We start from the raw sequence: 12107 nt of genomic DNA, 5'->3' as shown, positions 1-12107 counted from the left end.
TTTCGATACTGTCTGGTAGGCCACCAAAGCGATGACGCACAAAGGCCAGGGTGCGACGGGAGCCCGGGTGGCAGGCAAGCCTAGAGGAGTGGGCCACTCAAGGACCAAGGAGCGGACAGTGCCAGGCACAAACATCCAGTTATCTGCCCATCTCCAAATGGGTCAGATCAGCTTTGCAGTAAATAACTTCAGCCAGACCCCCTTTCACCCGCAGAGGGGTACGAAGGGAGCTGGTGGCAGGTGACAGCTCACGCCCTGCTGTAAATCAAGGACAGAACATTCAGCTCTCTCCCTCTCCAAATTAACCCGAGGAATTTGCCTTTGTTTCACAGATTTTCCCTCCAAAACTCTAACACGTTTTAAAGCGAATACTGGAACAATATTTCTAATATAGAACGAGGGGAATGGTCAGAGGCGACCTAAAAGAACACGGATGTCGGGCTGGTTGTTATTTTGTGATGTCATTAAAAAAGATTAAAGGAAATACTGTATACATACTACATGTATGAAGTTTCCATCCTCTGTTGTGCATGAAATATAAAAACATTTTGTTAAGAGGGACATGATTTTAGGAGCCATAAAAGATACGATTTGCATAACTTTGTACAAGTGACAAGCCTTGCCCTTAATGTGGTCAGAGAGTGTCAGTTTGACGAACCACCCCTTTTGAAGAACTGTATAAAATGAGGGGTTAAGAGTTAAACTCTTGAGTGTAGGGGGCAGTATTTTGATGTTTGGATGAAAAATGTACCCAAATATAACTGCCTATTTCTCAGGCCCAGAATCTAGAATATGCATACAATTGTCAGATTACGATAGAAAACACTAAAGTTTCCAAAACTGTCAAAATATTGTCTGAGAGGATAACATAACTGATATTGCAGGCGAAAACCTGAGGATAATCCAATCAGGAAGTACCGTTTTTCCTGAAACCTCTGTTCCATTGCATGCCTTCCCTCCATTTAAAGGCATATCAACCAGATTCATTTTCCTATGGTTTCCACATGGTGTGAACAGACTTTAGATATAGTTTCAGGCTTTTATTCTGAAAAAATGTGCGAGAAAGATCACATTGCGTCATTGGATGGCTGGGTGCCAGCAGTGTTTTGCATGCGTGAGCAGCTTGGAGCAGACATTTTCTCTCTCACTCCTATTGAAAAAGCTATGGTCCGGTTGAAATATTATCGATTATTTATTGTAAAAACCACCTGAGGATTGATTATAAAAAAACGTTTGTCATGTTTCTACAAACTTTACGGATACTATTTGGAATTTTCGTCTGCCCCGTTGTGACCGCTCGGGCCTGTGGATTTCTGAACATAACGCGCCAACCAAATGGAGGTTTTTGGATGTTAAAATAATCATTATGGAACAAAAGGAACATTTATTGTGTAACTGGGAGTCTCGTGAGTGCAAACATCCGAAGATCATCAAAGGTAGGCAATTCATTTTATTGCTTTTCTGACTTTCGTGACCAATCTACTTTGCTGATAGCTGTTTTTAATGTTTTGTCTACTGAGAGCTATCCTCACATAAACTCTTGGATAGCTTTATTGAAATATGACAACGCCAGGTAGATTAATAAACTAAGCTGTGTTTTGCTACATTGCACTTGTGATTTCATGAAAATGTTATATTTTTAGGAATTTAATTTGAATTTGGCGCTCTGCAATTCAGCGGATGTTGACGAAAATGATCCCGCTAACGGGATGGGTGCGCCAAGAAGTTAACATATCAGACCAGAGAGGCGTGTAACTGTAGCTCACATCCAAAAGTGATTTGAACTCTGAAATCTGAACACGAGGTAGAGACGATAAAGTCACCTCCCGGACAAATCACTGGTACGGCTGATTAGCTGTCCTAAGTAAAGTACCTAGAAAAATGTATTTAAGTTTCTAATGTATTATTTAAGTATTTAAGTGTCTAATGTATTAAGTGTATATGTTTATGTTACCATTTAGTTTGCTAGTAAATAAATAATTAAACCAATTTGTGTAGTACTGAATCAAAAGGCCGGAGGTTACGACTGTTCAGAACGATATGAGGTTATGATTAATAAGTTGTTTATAGATGAAATAAGTAAAGACCTTTAATTTGGGAGATGGTAACTACAGTGGGGCAAAAAAGTATTTAGTCAGCCACCAATTGTGCAAGTTCTCCCACTTAAAAAGATGAGTGAGGCCTGTAATTTTCATCATAGGTACACTTCAACTATGACAGACAAAATGAGAAGAAAAAAAATCCAGAAAATCACATTGTAGGATTTTTAATGAATTTAATTGCAAATTATGGTGGAAAATAAGTATTTGGTCGCCTACAAAGATTTCTGGCTCTCACAGACCTATAACTTATTCTTTAAGAGGCGCCTCTGTGTTCCACTTGTTACCTGTGTTAATGGCACCTGTTTGAACTTGTTATCAGTATAAAAGACACCTGTCCACAACCTCAAACAGTCACACTCCAAACTCCACTATGGCCAAGACCAAAGAGCTGTCAAAGGACACCAGAAACAAAATTGTAGACCTGCACCAGGCTGGGAAGACTGAATCTGCAATAGGTAAGCAGCTTGGTTTGAAGAAATCAACTGTGGGAGCAATTATTAGGAAATGGAAGACATACAAGACCACTAATAATCTCCCTCGATCTAGGGCTCCACGCAACCCCCCCCCCGGAACCACACGGGGGGACCTAGTGAATGACCTGCAGAGAGCTGGGACCAAAGTAACAAAGCCTACCATCAGCAACACACTACGCCGCCAGGGACTCAAATCCTGCAGTGCCAGACGTGTCCCCCTGCTTAAGCCAGTACATGTCCAGGCCCGTCTGAAGTTTGCTAGAGAGCATTTGGATGATCCAGAAGAAGATTGGGAGAATGTCATATGGTCAGATGAAACCAAAATATAACTTTTTGGTAAAAACTCAACTCGTCGTGTTTGGAGGACAAAGAATGCTGAGTTGCATCCAAAGAACACCATACCTACTGTGAAGCATGGGGAAAGTATTCGGCCCCCTTGAACCTTTTGCCACATTTCAGGCTTCAAACATAAAGATATAAAACTGTATTTTTTTGTGAAGAATCAACAACAAGTGGGACACAATCATGAAGTGGAACGACATTTATTGGATATTTCAAACTTTTTTAACAAATCAAAAACTGAACAATTGGGCGTGATTGTGTCCCACTTGTTGTTGATTCTTCACAAAAAATACAGTTTTATATCTTTATGTTTGAAGCCTGAAATGTGGCAAAAGGTCGCAAAGTTCAAGGGGGCCGAATACTTTCGCAAGGCACTGTATGCCTAAGCAATGTACTTGCAGAAGGAGCTGTCTTCTACTGGCACGGTGGGCTTTTTCTGCTGTAATGTTGCATGCCAATACTGGCTATACTTGCAGAAAGTTGTGCAGGCATGTCCAGAGTTAGAGGAGCTTCTAAAAATGCACCCCCTCCGTTCTGCATGTGAATGGGTGGAATTGCCACCTTGCATGTCTAAGATAAACACTCTGTTGTTATGCAGAAACACTAAGTTCCTCTCACTGGTATTGTCATGGCCTGCCTAAGTCTAGGACCCTCATGGGCATGGAAGTGTATGTGTAGAATATGACTGTAGTCAGATTCCGCCCCCCCAGCGTCTTCTCTCTTCAACTGCTGACCTTATCTCAAGTTGAGTCCACATCCCTCATTGTCCTAGTTCCACAGAAACTGGCCTGCCTTATCAGGAACTGAAACCAAACTGCTCCCCTTTGCCTCCTTCCTTAGAAATATTCATATTCAGCAATAACATGTTTGAACAGAATATGAACTTCATGCACATCCCCCTGTCTTACTCAGTAACTTTCCATACCCAAAGTTCCTACTCACCCTTCATTGACCCCTAAAATATACATTTCTTATACCTGTAAAGTAATCAATACTTTCTAATATGATGATAGGAATTAGTATATTTCAAGCCAGAATCCAACAGGTAGAAAAGTGAATGTTTCTCGGACTCAACTTCATAATTGCATTGATGTCAGTGGAGTCATGTTTGTAATTTGCCCTGTTTGACAGCCACACTTCAGACAGGGCAGACGGCGCATCTCCAGAAGAGGATTGTGGGGCTTTACCTCAGTGTGAAACAGAGGAAACACTACCTCTACCGTTTGACAATGAATTAAGCACTAACAGCTGTGTGTGTTTCAAACGATTACATAGTATGAATGTATTATTGATGTAATAAAGTGTTGGTGCAGCATGTTGTAAGTCATTGCTACCCCTTGCAACTTTCATCCCTTTCATCCCTTTCAGAAACATCCCTGTCTTTCAAAGATAATTCATAATAATCCAAATAACTTCACAGATCTTCATTGTAAAGTGTTTAAACACTGTCTCCATGCTTGTTCAATGAACCATAAACAATTAATGAACATGCACCTGTGGAACGGTCATTAAGACGCTTACAGACGGTAGGCAATTAAGGTCACAGTTATGAAAACCTAGGACACTAAAGAGGCCTTTCCACTGACCACTGAGAGAGAGACAGGATCTCAATGCCATTGAGCACGTCTGGGACCTGTTGGATCGGAGGGTGAGGGCTAGGGCCATTCCCCCCAGAAATGTCCAGGAACTTGCAGGTGCCTTGGTGTAAGAGTGGGGTAACATCTCACAGCAAGAATTGGTAAATCTGGTACAGTCCATGAGGAGGAGATGCACTGCTGTACTTAATGCAGCACGTGGCCACACCAGCTACTGACTGTTACTTTTGATCCCCCTTTGGTCAGGGACACATTATTCAATTTCTTAGTCAGACGTCTGTGGAACTTGTTCAGTTTGTCTCAGTTGTTGAATCTTATGTTCATACAAATATTTACACTTGTTAAGTTTGCTGAAAAATAAAACGAAGTTGACAGTGAGTCTTTTTTTGCTGTGTTTAATTCACACTGCATCCTACACCATCATGTGTCCCGTTAAAGCTCAGTGGCTGATGAAGAAAAATAACGTAGCATGACTATTTATAGCAGCATATGATTTAATAGTTGTTTCACCCTAATGAATTGATGTCAACTGATATACTCATGGTAAAAATATATATAATTTTACATTAGAAAGTGTTATGGGATTTTTTATGAATAATGACTAAATGAGGTATAACTATAACTGGCAAGAATTCTACCCTGTCTTTCTTGTAGTGTTAAATAATGTTTGTTCATTAGGAAGGGGTTATATGGCATGGACCTAGGAAGAAATGAATGTATGTGGGGGTAGAAAGAGAACGGAGAGGCACATTAACCTATGTTTGAACCGACCTGGCTGTATATCTGCGGAGATAGGACAGGGAGAGCCCCTCCAGAGCTCTAGTATCTGGGGGAGCCTGGAACTGTCAGCTGAGTGGTTATAATCTGTGGTGAGACTCATGAGAAAGTCCATATGTTGGTGTGTATGTATGTGCGTAGGTTAGGATGGTTTAAAAGGAATGTATTTGTGTAAACTAGAGAGCTCTCGCAAATAAATCGGGATCTGATCAAATGAGAGCTTGGCATTCTATTCTGTTTTATTTATAGCCAGAATTTAACAACCACTGGGTATCAGACAGATTAACATAAATTGGAATCTATGAACATTGATTACAAAATTAGTGTAGCCTACTAAGAGGCACCTGGTGCAAAGCTGATTGATATACAGTGCAAGAAAAAGTGTGAACCCTTTGTTAATTACCTGGATTTCTGCATAAATTGATCAAACTTGATCTAACCTTCATCTAAGTCACAACAATAGACAGTGTGCTTAAACTAATAACACAAATAGTTTTTCTCGTCTACATTGAAAAAATAATTTAAAAATTCAGTGGAGGTTGGAAAAAGTATGTGAACCTCTAGGCTAATGACTTCTCCAAAAGCTAATTGGAGTCAGCTAACCTGGAGTCCAATGAATGAGAATATTGGAGATGTTGGTTAGAGTTGCCCTGCCCTACACAACTCACAAAATTTGAGTTTGCTCTTCACAAGAAGCATTGCCTGATGTGAACCATGCCTTGAACAAAAGAGATCTCAGAAGACCTAAGATTAAGAATTGTTGACTTGCATAAAGCTGGAAAGGGTTACAAAAATTCTAAAAGCCTTGATGTTCATCAGTCCACATTAAGACAAATGGTCTATAAATGGAGAAAGTTCAGCACTGTTGCTACTCTCCCTAGGCGTGGCTGTCCTGCAATGATGACTGCAAGAGCACAATGAGGTGAAGAATCCTAGAGTGTCAGCTTAAGACTTACAGAAATCTCTGGAACATGCTAACATCTCTGTTGACGAGTCTACGATACGTAAAACACTAAACAATAATGGTGTTCACGGGAGAACACCACGGGAGAAGACACTGCTGCCCAAAAAAAACCAATTTCTGCACGTCTGAAGTTCGCAAAAGAGGACCTGGCTTGACACTACTTGACACCACAAACATCATGGTTTGGGTCTACTTTGGGGTCTACTTTGCTGCCTCAGGGCTTGGACAGCTTGCTAGCATCAACGGAAAAATAATTCCCAAGTTTATCAAGACTTTTTGCAGGAGAATATAAGGCTGTCTGCCAATTGAGGGTCAACAGAAGTTGGGTGACGCAACAGGACAACGACCCAAAACAGAAGTAAATCAACAGAATGGCTTCAGAAGAAAATACATCTTATGGAGTGGCCTAGTCAGTCCTGACCTCAACCCGATTGAGATGGTGGCATGACCTCAAGAGAGCGGTTCACACCAGACGTCATAAGAATATTGCTGAACTGGAAGTTTTGTAAAGAGGATTGATCCAAAATTCCTCCTGATCGTTGTGCAGGTCTGATCCGCAACTACAGAAAACGTTTGGCCAATAAATAAACTTGCTACACTGTCAGATCTAATTAAAATGGTAATACACAAGTGTTTCTTCTATTATATGCAGAGTAATAGTTTTTTCTTAAGTTCGGTGCGAAATTAAACAAATTAATTATATGGCCAGTTCCGGTACTATGGAATCATTGTCCATCACTCACAGCACACCACTTAAATCATGTGTCAAATAATTTAAAGATTATTTCCATGTGCTTACACAATTGATATTATTGATTGATGAGAACCTCACAAGTGTCTTCTTGTCCAGTGACTGGACTTAACTGTCCCTCCAGTCTGACGCAAGCCACCTGTGAGAACATTTGATGTTTTAGTGCAGTGTTATGAAGGGGAGATACATACTTTTCAGTTTGAAAGTATAGCCTACCTCAAACTGATCCCCTTCCACAGCTCTGTCATCACAGCCGCCTTAAACTTCAGTATTTCAACAACTCCTGTCTTCCAACTATAAGGGCACAAGGCGAGACCCAGATGCAGACACAGGAGGCAGATGGTTTGGGTCTTTGATATTTATTATAATCCAAGAGATTGGTCATGGACAAGCAAAAGGTCAAAACCAGTTCAGAGTGCAGGAGGTACAGAGTGGCCGGCAGAACGGTCAGGCAGGCGGGTATAGAAACAGGCAAGGGTCAAAATCGTGAGGACTATCAAAAAGAGAATAGAAAAAGCAGGTGCATGGGAAAAACACATTGGTTGACTTGAACATACAAGACAAACTGGAACCGTGAGACAATAAACACAGGAATAAATACACCGGGGGTGGAGACAATCACAAGGACAGGTGAAACAGATCAGGGTGTTAGGCAATCACATGTACCTACGGGGGAAGGATGGCCAGCCACACAGGAGGGTGATTTTCACAAAGTAAATTTGCCCTGCTGTCTTTCTCTTTCTGTTTCTCTCACTCTCCATCTCTCTCTGTCTTTCACTCTCTTCCCACCTCTCAATTCAAGGAAATTCAAGGTTCTTTATTGGCATGGGAAACATGTGTTAACCATGACAGGTCTATGCACACCTCTATGCACAAGGATTACTTTTAACAATTTCCACAGAAAATGTTACAAAAACACATTTACTTGAAGATCAGTGCAGATACAAAGTTTGGTAACAGAAGAACGGTTTGTGCTTTTTTTGCTGTAATTCTCTTACGAAAATTGGGTTGTTTAACTTTTCAATCATTGTTTTTTTTTTTACATATTTTAAAGTGAAATATCAAAGTGTCAGCATCACTCAGTTATTGTGGAATTGCCCCGAACTAAACCCTTTGTTTTTGTTCCAGTCAACAAACAGCTGGCAGACAAAGAGAGAGTGGCCGCTGCCCTCGAGAACTCCCAGCATCTGGAGGTGGTCAACCAGTGTCTGATATCCAATGCAAGGACAAGCTGACTGTCCTGATGGATGAATATAAAATTCTCCTTAGTCCAGGAGTAGACTTAATGTTTCTCTCCTGACATGCTAACTGGACTGGTTGTTCTGTTTATGTTGAGTAAATGGCAAATGTATCTCCTATGCTGCCATTGTATTTTCATCTAACATAAATCCCTTGTAGCATGTTTGAGTCCATGCTGTAGGCAGAAATACTAAACACACACTATAGTTATATCTTCTCTCTGCTGTTACCAGATAGCAGAGTGGCGCAGCGGAAGCGTGCTGGGCCCATAACCCAGAGGTCGATGGATCGAAACCATCCTCTGCTATGTATTTTACATGTGGACAATTCGGCGAAGACAAAAACAGATCATAAGATAATATAAAAAGCCTAAAAGCGTTAGAGCGTTAGACTGAAGATCTAAAGGTCCCTGATTCGATCCCAGGTTTCGGCAGGCACAGTTTTTGCGAGAGGTCTACATTTGGTTTGTGACATTAAGGAGCCGATAAGATCTTCATTGTATACACCATAAGCTCGTCCCCTCCACCTATTACCAGACAGCAGAGTGGAGCAGCGGAACCGTGCTGGGCCCATAACCCAGAGGTCGATGGATCGAAACCATCCTCTGCTATGTATTTTACATGTGGACAATTCGGCAAAGACAAAAACAGATCATAAGATAATATAAAAAGCCTTTATGCAATAGAAATGATACCTACCATACAGTTAAGATTTGACAAAATAAAAGGATACGTTTGTTTTCAAAGAATGCGTTAAAATTGTATTCGTAAGCAATACTATAACTTATATAATATATCAACTATAAAGTATGAATGGGTGAGTTAGACCACATTAATATTGCGTCATCCTGAAGGGTAAGTGCAAATTTGATGTGTTCACCCTCTCATGGACAATGGATAAAATAACACGTCATTTTATCTGAGTAGTTCTAGAACTTCCATTACACATTGAGAGCCTGTGTCTGTTAGGAAGAAGACTCCAGATCAACTGAGGCTCATTTTCGTAGCTGTCGTCAGTAATTGGGTTAGCCTAATTTGAACAAAAATTATAATTGAAAGTATGTGTGAGTTTGTCAGGGGACCAGCAGGTGGACGCTTCAAAAATAACGTGTGCGTGATTATTCCATCCATGTGGAGGCATTTGTCACTCGCTGTTGGAGAAAGATTAATAGAAAATAATCATGATCCTAAAGTCAGCAGAATACACCAGACAGCCAACCACACCACAACCACTTTAAGGTGGATAATATAAAAAGCCTTTATGCAATAGAAATGATACCTACCATACAGTTAAGATTTGACAAAATAAAAGGATACGTTTGTTTTCAAAGAATGCGTTAAAATTGTATTTGTAAGCAATACTTATATAATATATCAACTATAAAGTATGAATGGGTGAGTTAGACCACATTAATATTGCGTCATCCTGAAGGGTAAGTGCAAATTTGATGTGTTCACTACCACCCTCTCATGGACAATGGATAAAATAACACGTCATTTTATCTGAGTAGTTCTAGAACTTCCATTACACATTGAGAGCCTGTGTCTGTTAGGAAGAAGACTCCAGATCAACTGAGGCTCATTTTCGTAGCTGTCGTCAGTAATTGGGTTAGCCTAATTTGAACAAAATTCTAATTGAAAGTATGTGTGAGTTTGTCAGGGGACCAGCAGGTGGACGCTTCAAAAATAACGTGTGCGTGATTACTCCATCCATGTGGAGGCATTTGTCACTCGCTGTTGGAGAAAGATTAATAGAAAATAATCATGATCCTAAAGTCAGCAGAATACACCAGACAGCCAACCACACCATAACAACTTTAAGGTGGCCGAAATAGCTCAGTTGGGAGAGCGTTAGACTGAAGATCATTAGTATGTCCCTGGTTCGATCCCGGGTTTCGGCAGGAACAATTTTTGCGAGAGGTCTACATTTGGTTCGTGACATTAAGGAGCCGATAAGATCTTCATTGTATACACCATAAGCTCGTCCCCTCCACCTATTACCAGACAGCAGAGTGGCGCAGCGGAAGCGTGCTGGGCCCATAACCCAGAGGTCGATGGATCGAAACCATCCTCTGCTATGTATTTTACATGTGGACAATTCGGCGAAGACAAAAACAGATCATAAGATAATATAAAAAGCCTTTATGCAATAGAAATGATACCTACCATACAGTTAAGATTTGACAAAATAAAAGGATACGTTTGTTTTCAAAGAATGCGTTAAAATTGTATTTGTAAGCAATACTATAACTTATATAATATATCAACTATAAAGTATGAATGGGTGAGTTAGACCACATTAATATTGCGTCATCCTGAAGGGTAAGTGAAAATTTGATGTGTTCACCCTCTCATTGACAATGGATAAAATAACACGTCATTTTATCTGAGTAGTTCTAGAACTTCCATTACACATTGAGAGCCTGTGTCTGTTAGGAAGAAGACTCCAGATCAACTGAGGCTCATTTTCGTAGCTGTCGTCAGTAATTGGGTTAGCCTAATTTGAACAAAAATTCTAATTGAAAGTATGTGTGAGTTTGTCAGGGGACCAGCAGGTGGACGCTTCAAAAATAACGTGTGCGTGATTACTCCATCCATGTGGAGGCATTTGTCACTCGCTGTTGGAGAAAGATTAATAGAAAACAATCATGATCCTAAAGTCAGCAGAATACACCAGACAGCCAACCACACCACAACCACTTTAAGGTGGATAATATAAAAAGCCTTTATGCAATAGAAATGATACCTACCATACAGTTAAGATTTGACAAAATAAAAGGATACGTTTGTTTTCAAAGAATGCGTTAAAATTGTATTTGTAAGCAATACTTATATAATATATCAACTATAAAGTATGAATGGGTGAGTTAGACCACATTAATATTGCGTCATCCTGTAGGGTAAGTGCAAATTTGATGTGTTCACCCTCTCATGGACAATGGATAAAATAACACGTCATTTTATCTGAGTAGTTCTAGAACTTCCATTACACATTGAGAGCCTGTGTCTGTTAGGAAGAAGACTCCAGATCAACTGAGGCTCATTTTCGTAGCTGTCGTCAGTAATTGGGTTAGCCTAATTTGAACAAAAATTCTAATTGAAAGTATGTGTGAGTTTGTCAGGGGACCAGCAGGTGGACGCTTCAAAAATAACGTGTGCGTGATTACTCCATCCATGTGGAGGCATTTGTCACTCGCTGTTGGAGAAAGATTAATAGAAAATAATCATGATCCTAAAGTCAGCAGAATACACCTGACAGCCAACCACACCACAACCACTTTAAGGTGGATAATATAAAAAGCCTTTATGCAATAGAAATGATACCTACCATACAGTTAAGATTTGACAAAATAAAAGGATACGTTTGTTTTCAAAGAATGCGTTAAAATTGTATTTGTAAGCAATACTTATATAATATATCAACTATAAAGTATGAATGGGTGAGTTAGACCACATTAATATTGCGTCATCCTGAAGGGTAAGTGCAAATTTGATGTGTTCACCCTCTCATGGACAATGGATAAAATAACACGTCATTTTATCTGAGTAGTTCTAGAACTTCCATTATACATTGAGAGCCTGTGTCTGTTAGGAAGAAGACTCCAGATCAACTGAGGCTCATTTTCGTAGCTGTCGTCAGTAATTGGGTTAGCCTAATTTGAACAAAAATTCTAATTGAAAGTATGTGTGAGTTTGTCAGGGGACCAGCAGGTGGACGCTTCAAAAATAACGTGTGCGTGATTACTCCATCCATGTGGAGGCATTTGTCACTCGCTGTTGGAGAAAGATTAACAGAAAATAATCATGATCCTAAAGTCAGCAGAATATACCAGACAGCCAACCCTACCACAATCACTTTAAGGTG

Source organism: Oncorhynchus mykiss, chromosome 6, assembly GCF_013265735.2.
Source record: "Oncorhynchus mykiss isolate Arlee chromosome 6, USDA_OmykA_1.1, whole genome shotgun sequence".
Lineage (NCBI taxonomy): Eukaryota > Metazoa > Chordata > Actinopteri > Salmoniformes > Salmonidae > Oncorhynchus > Oncorhynchus mykiss.
The sequence above is the reverse complement of the archived record's forward strand: the minus strand, read 5'-3'. Positions refer to the sequence as shown.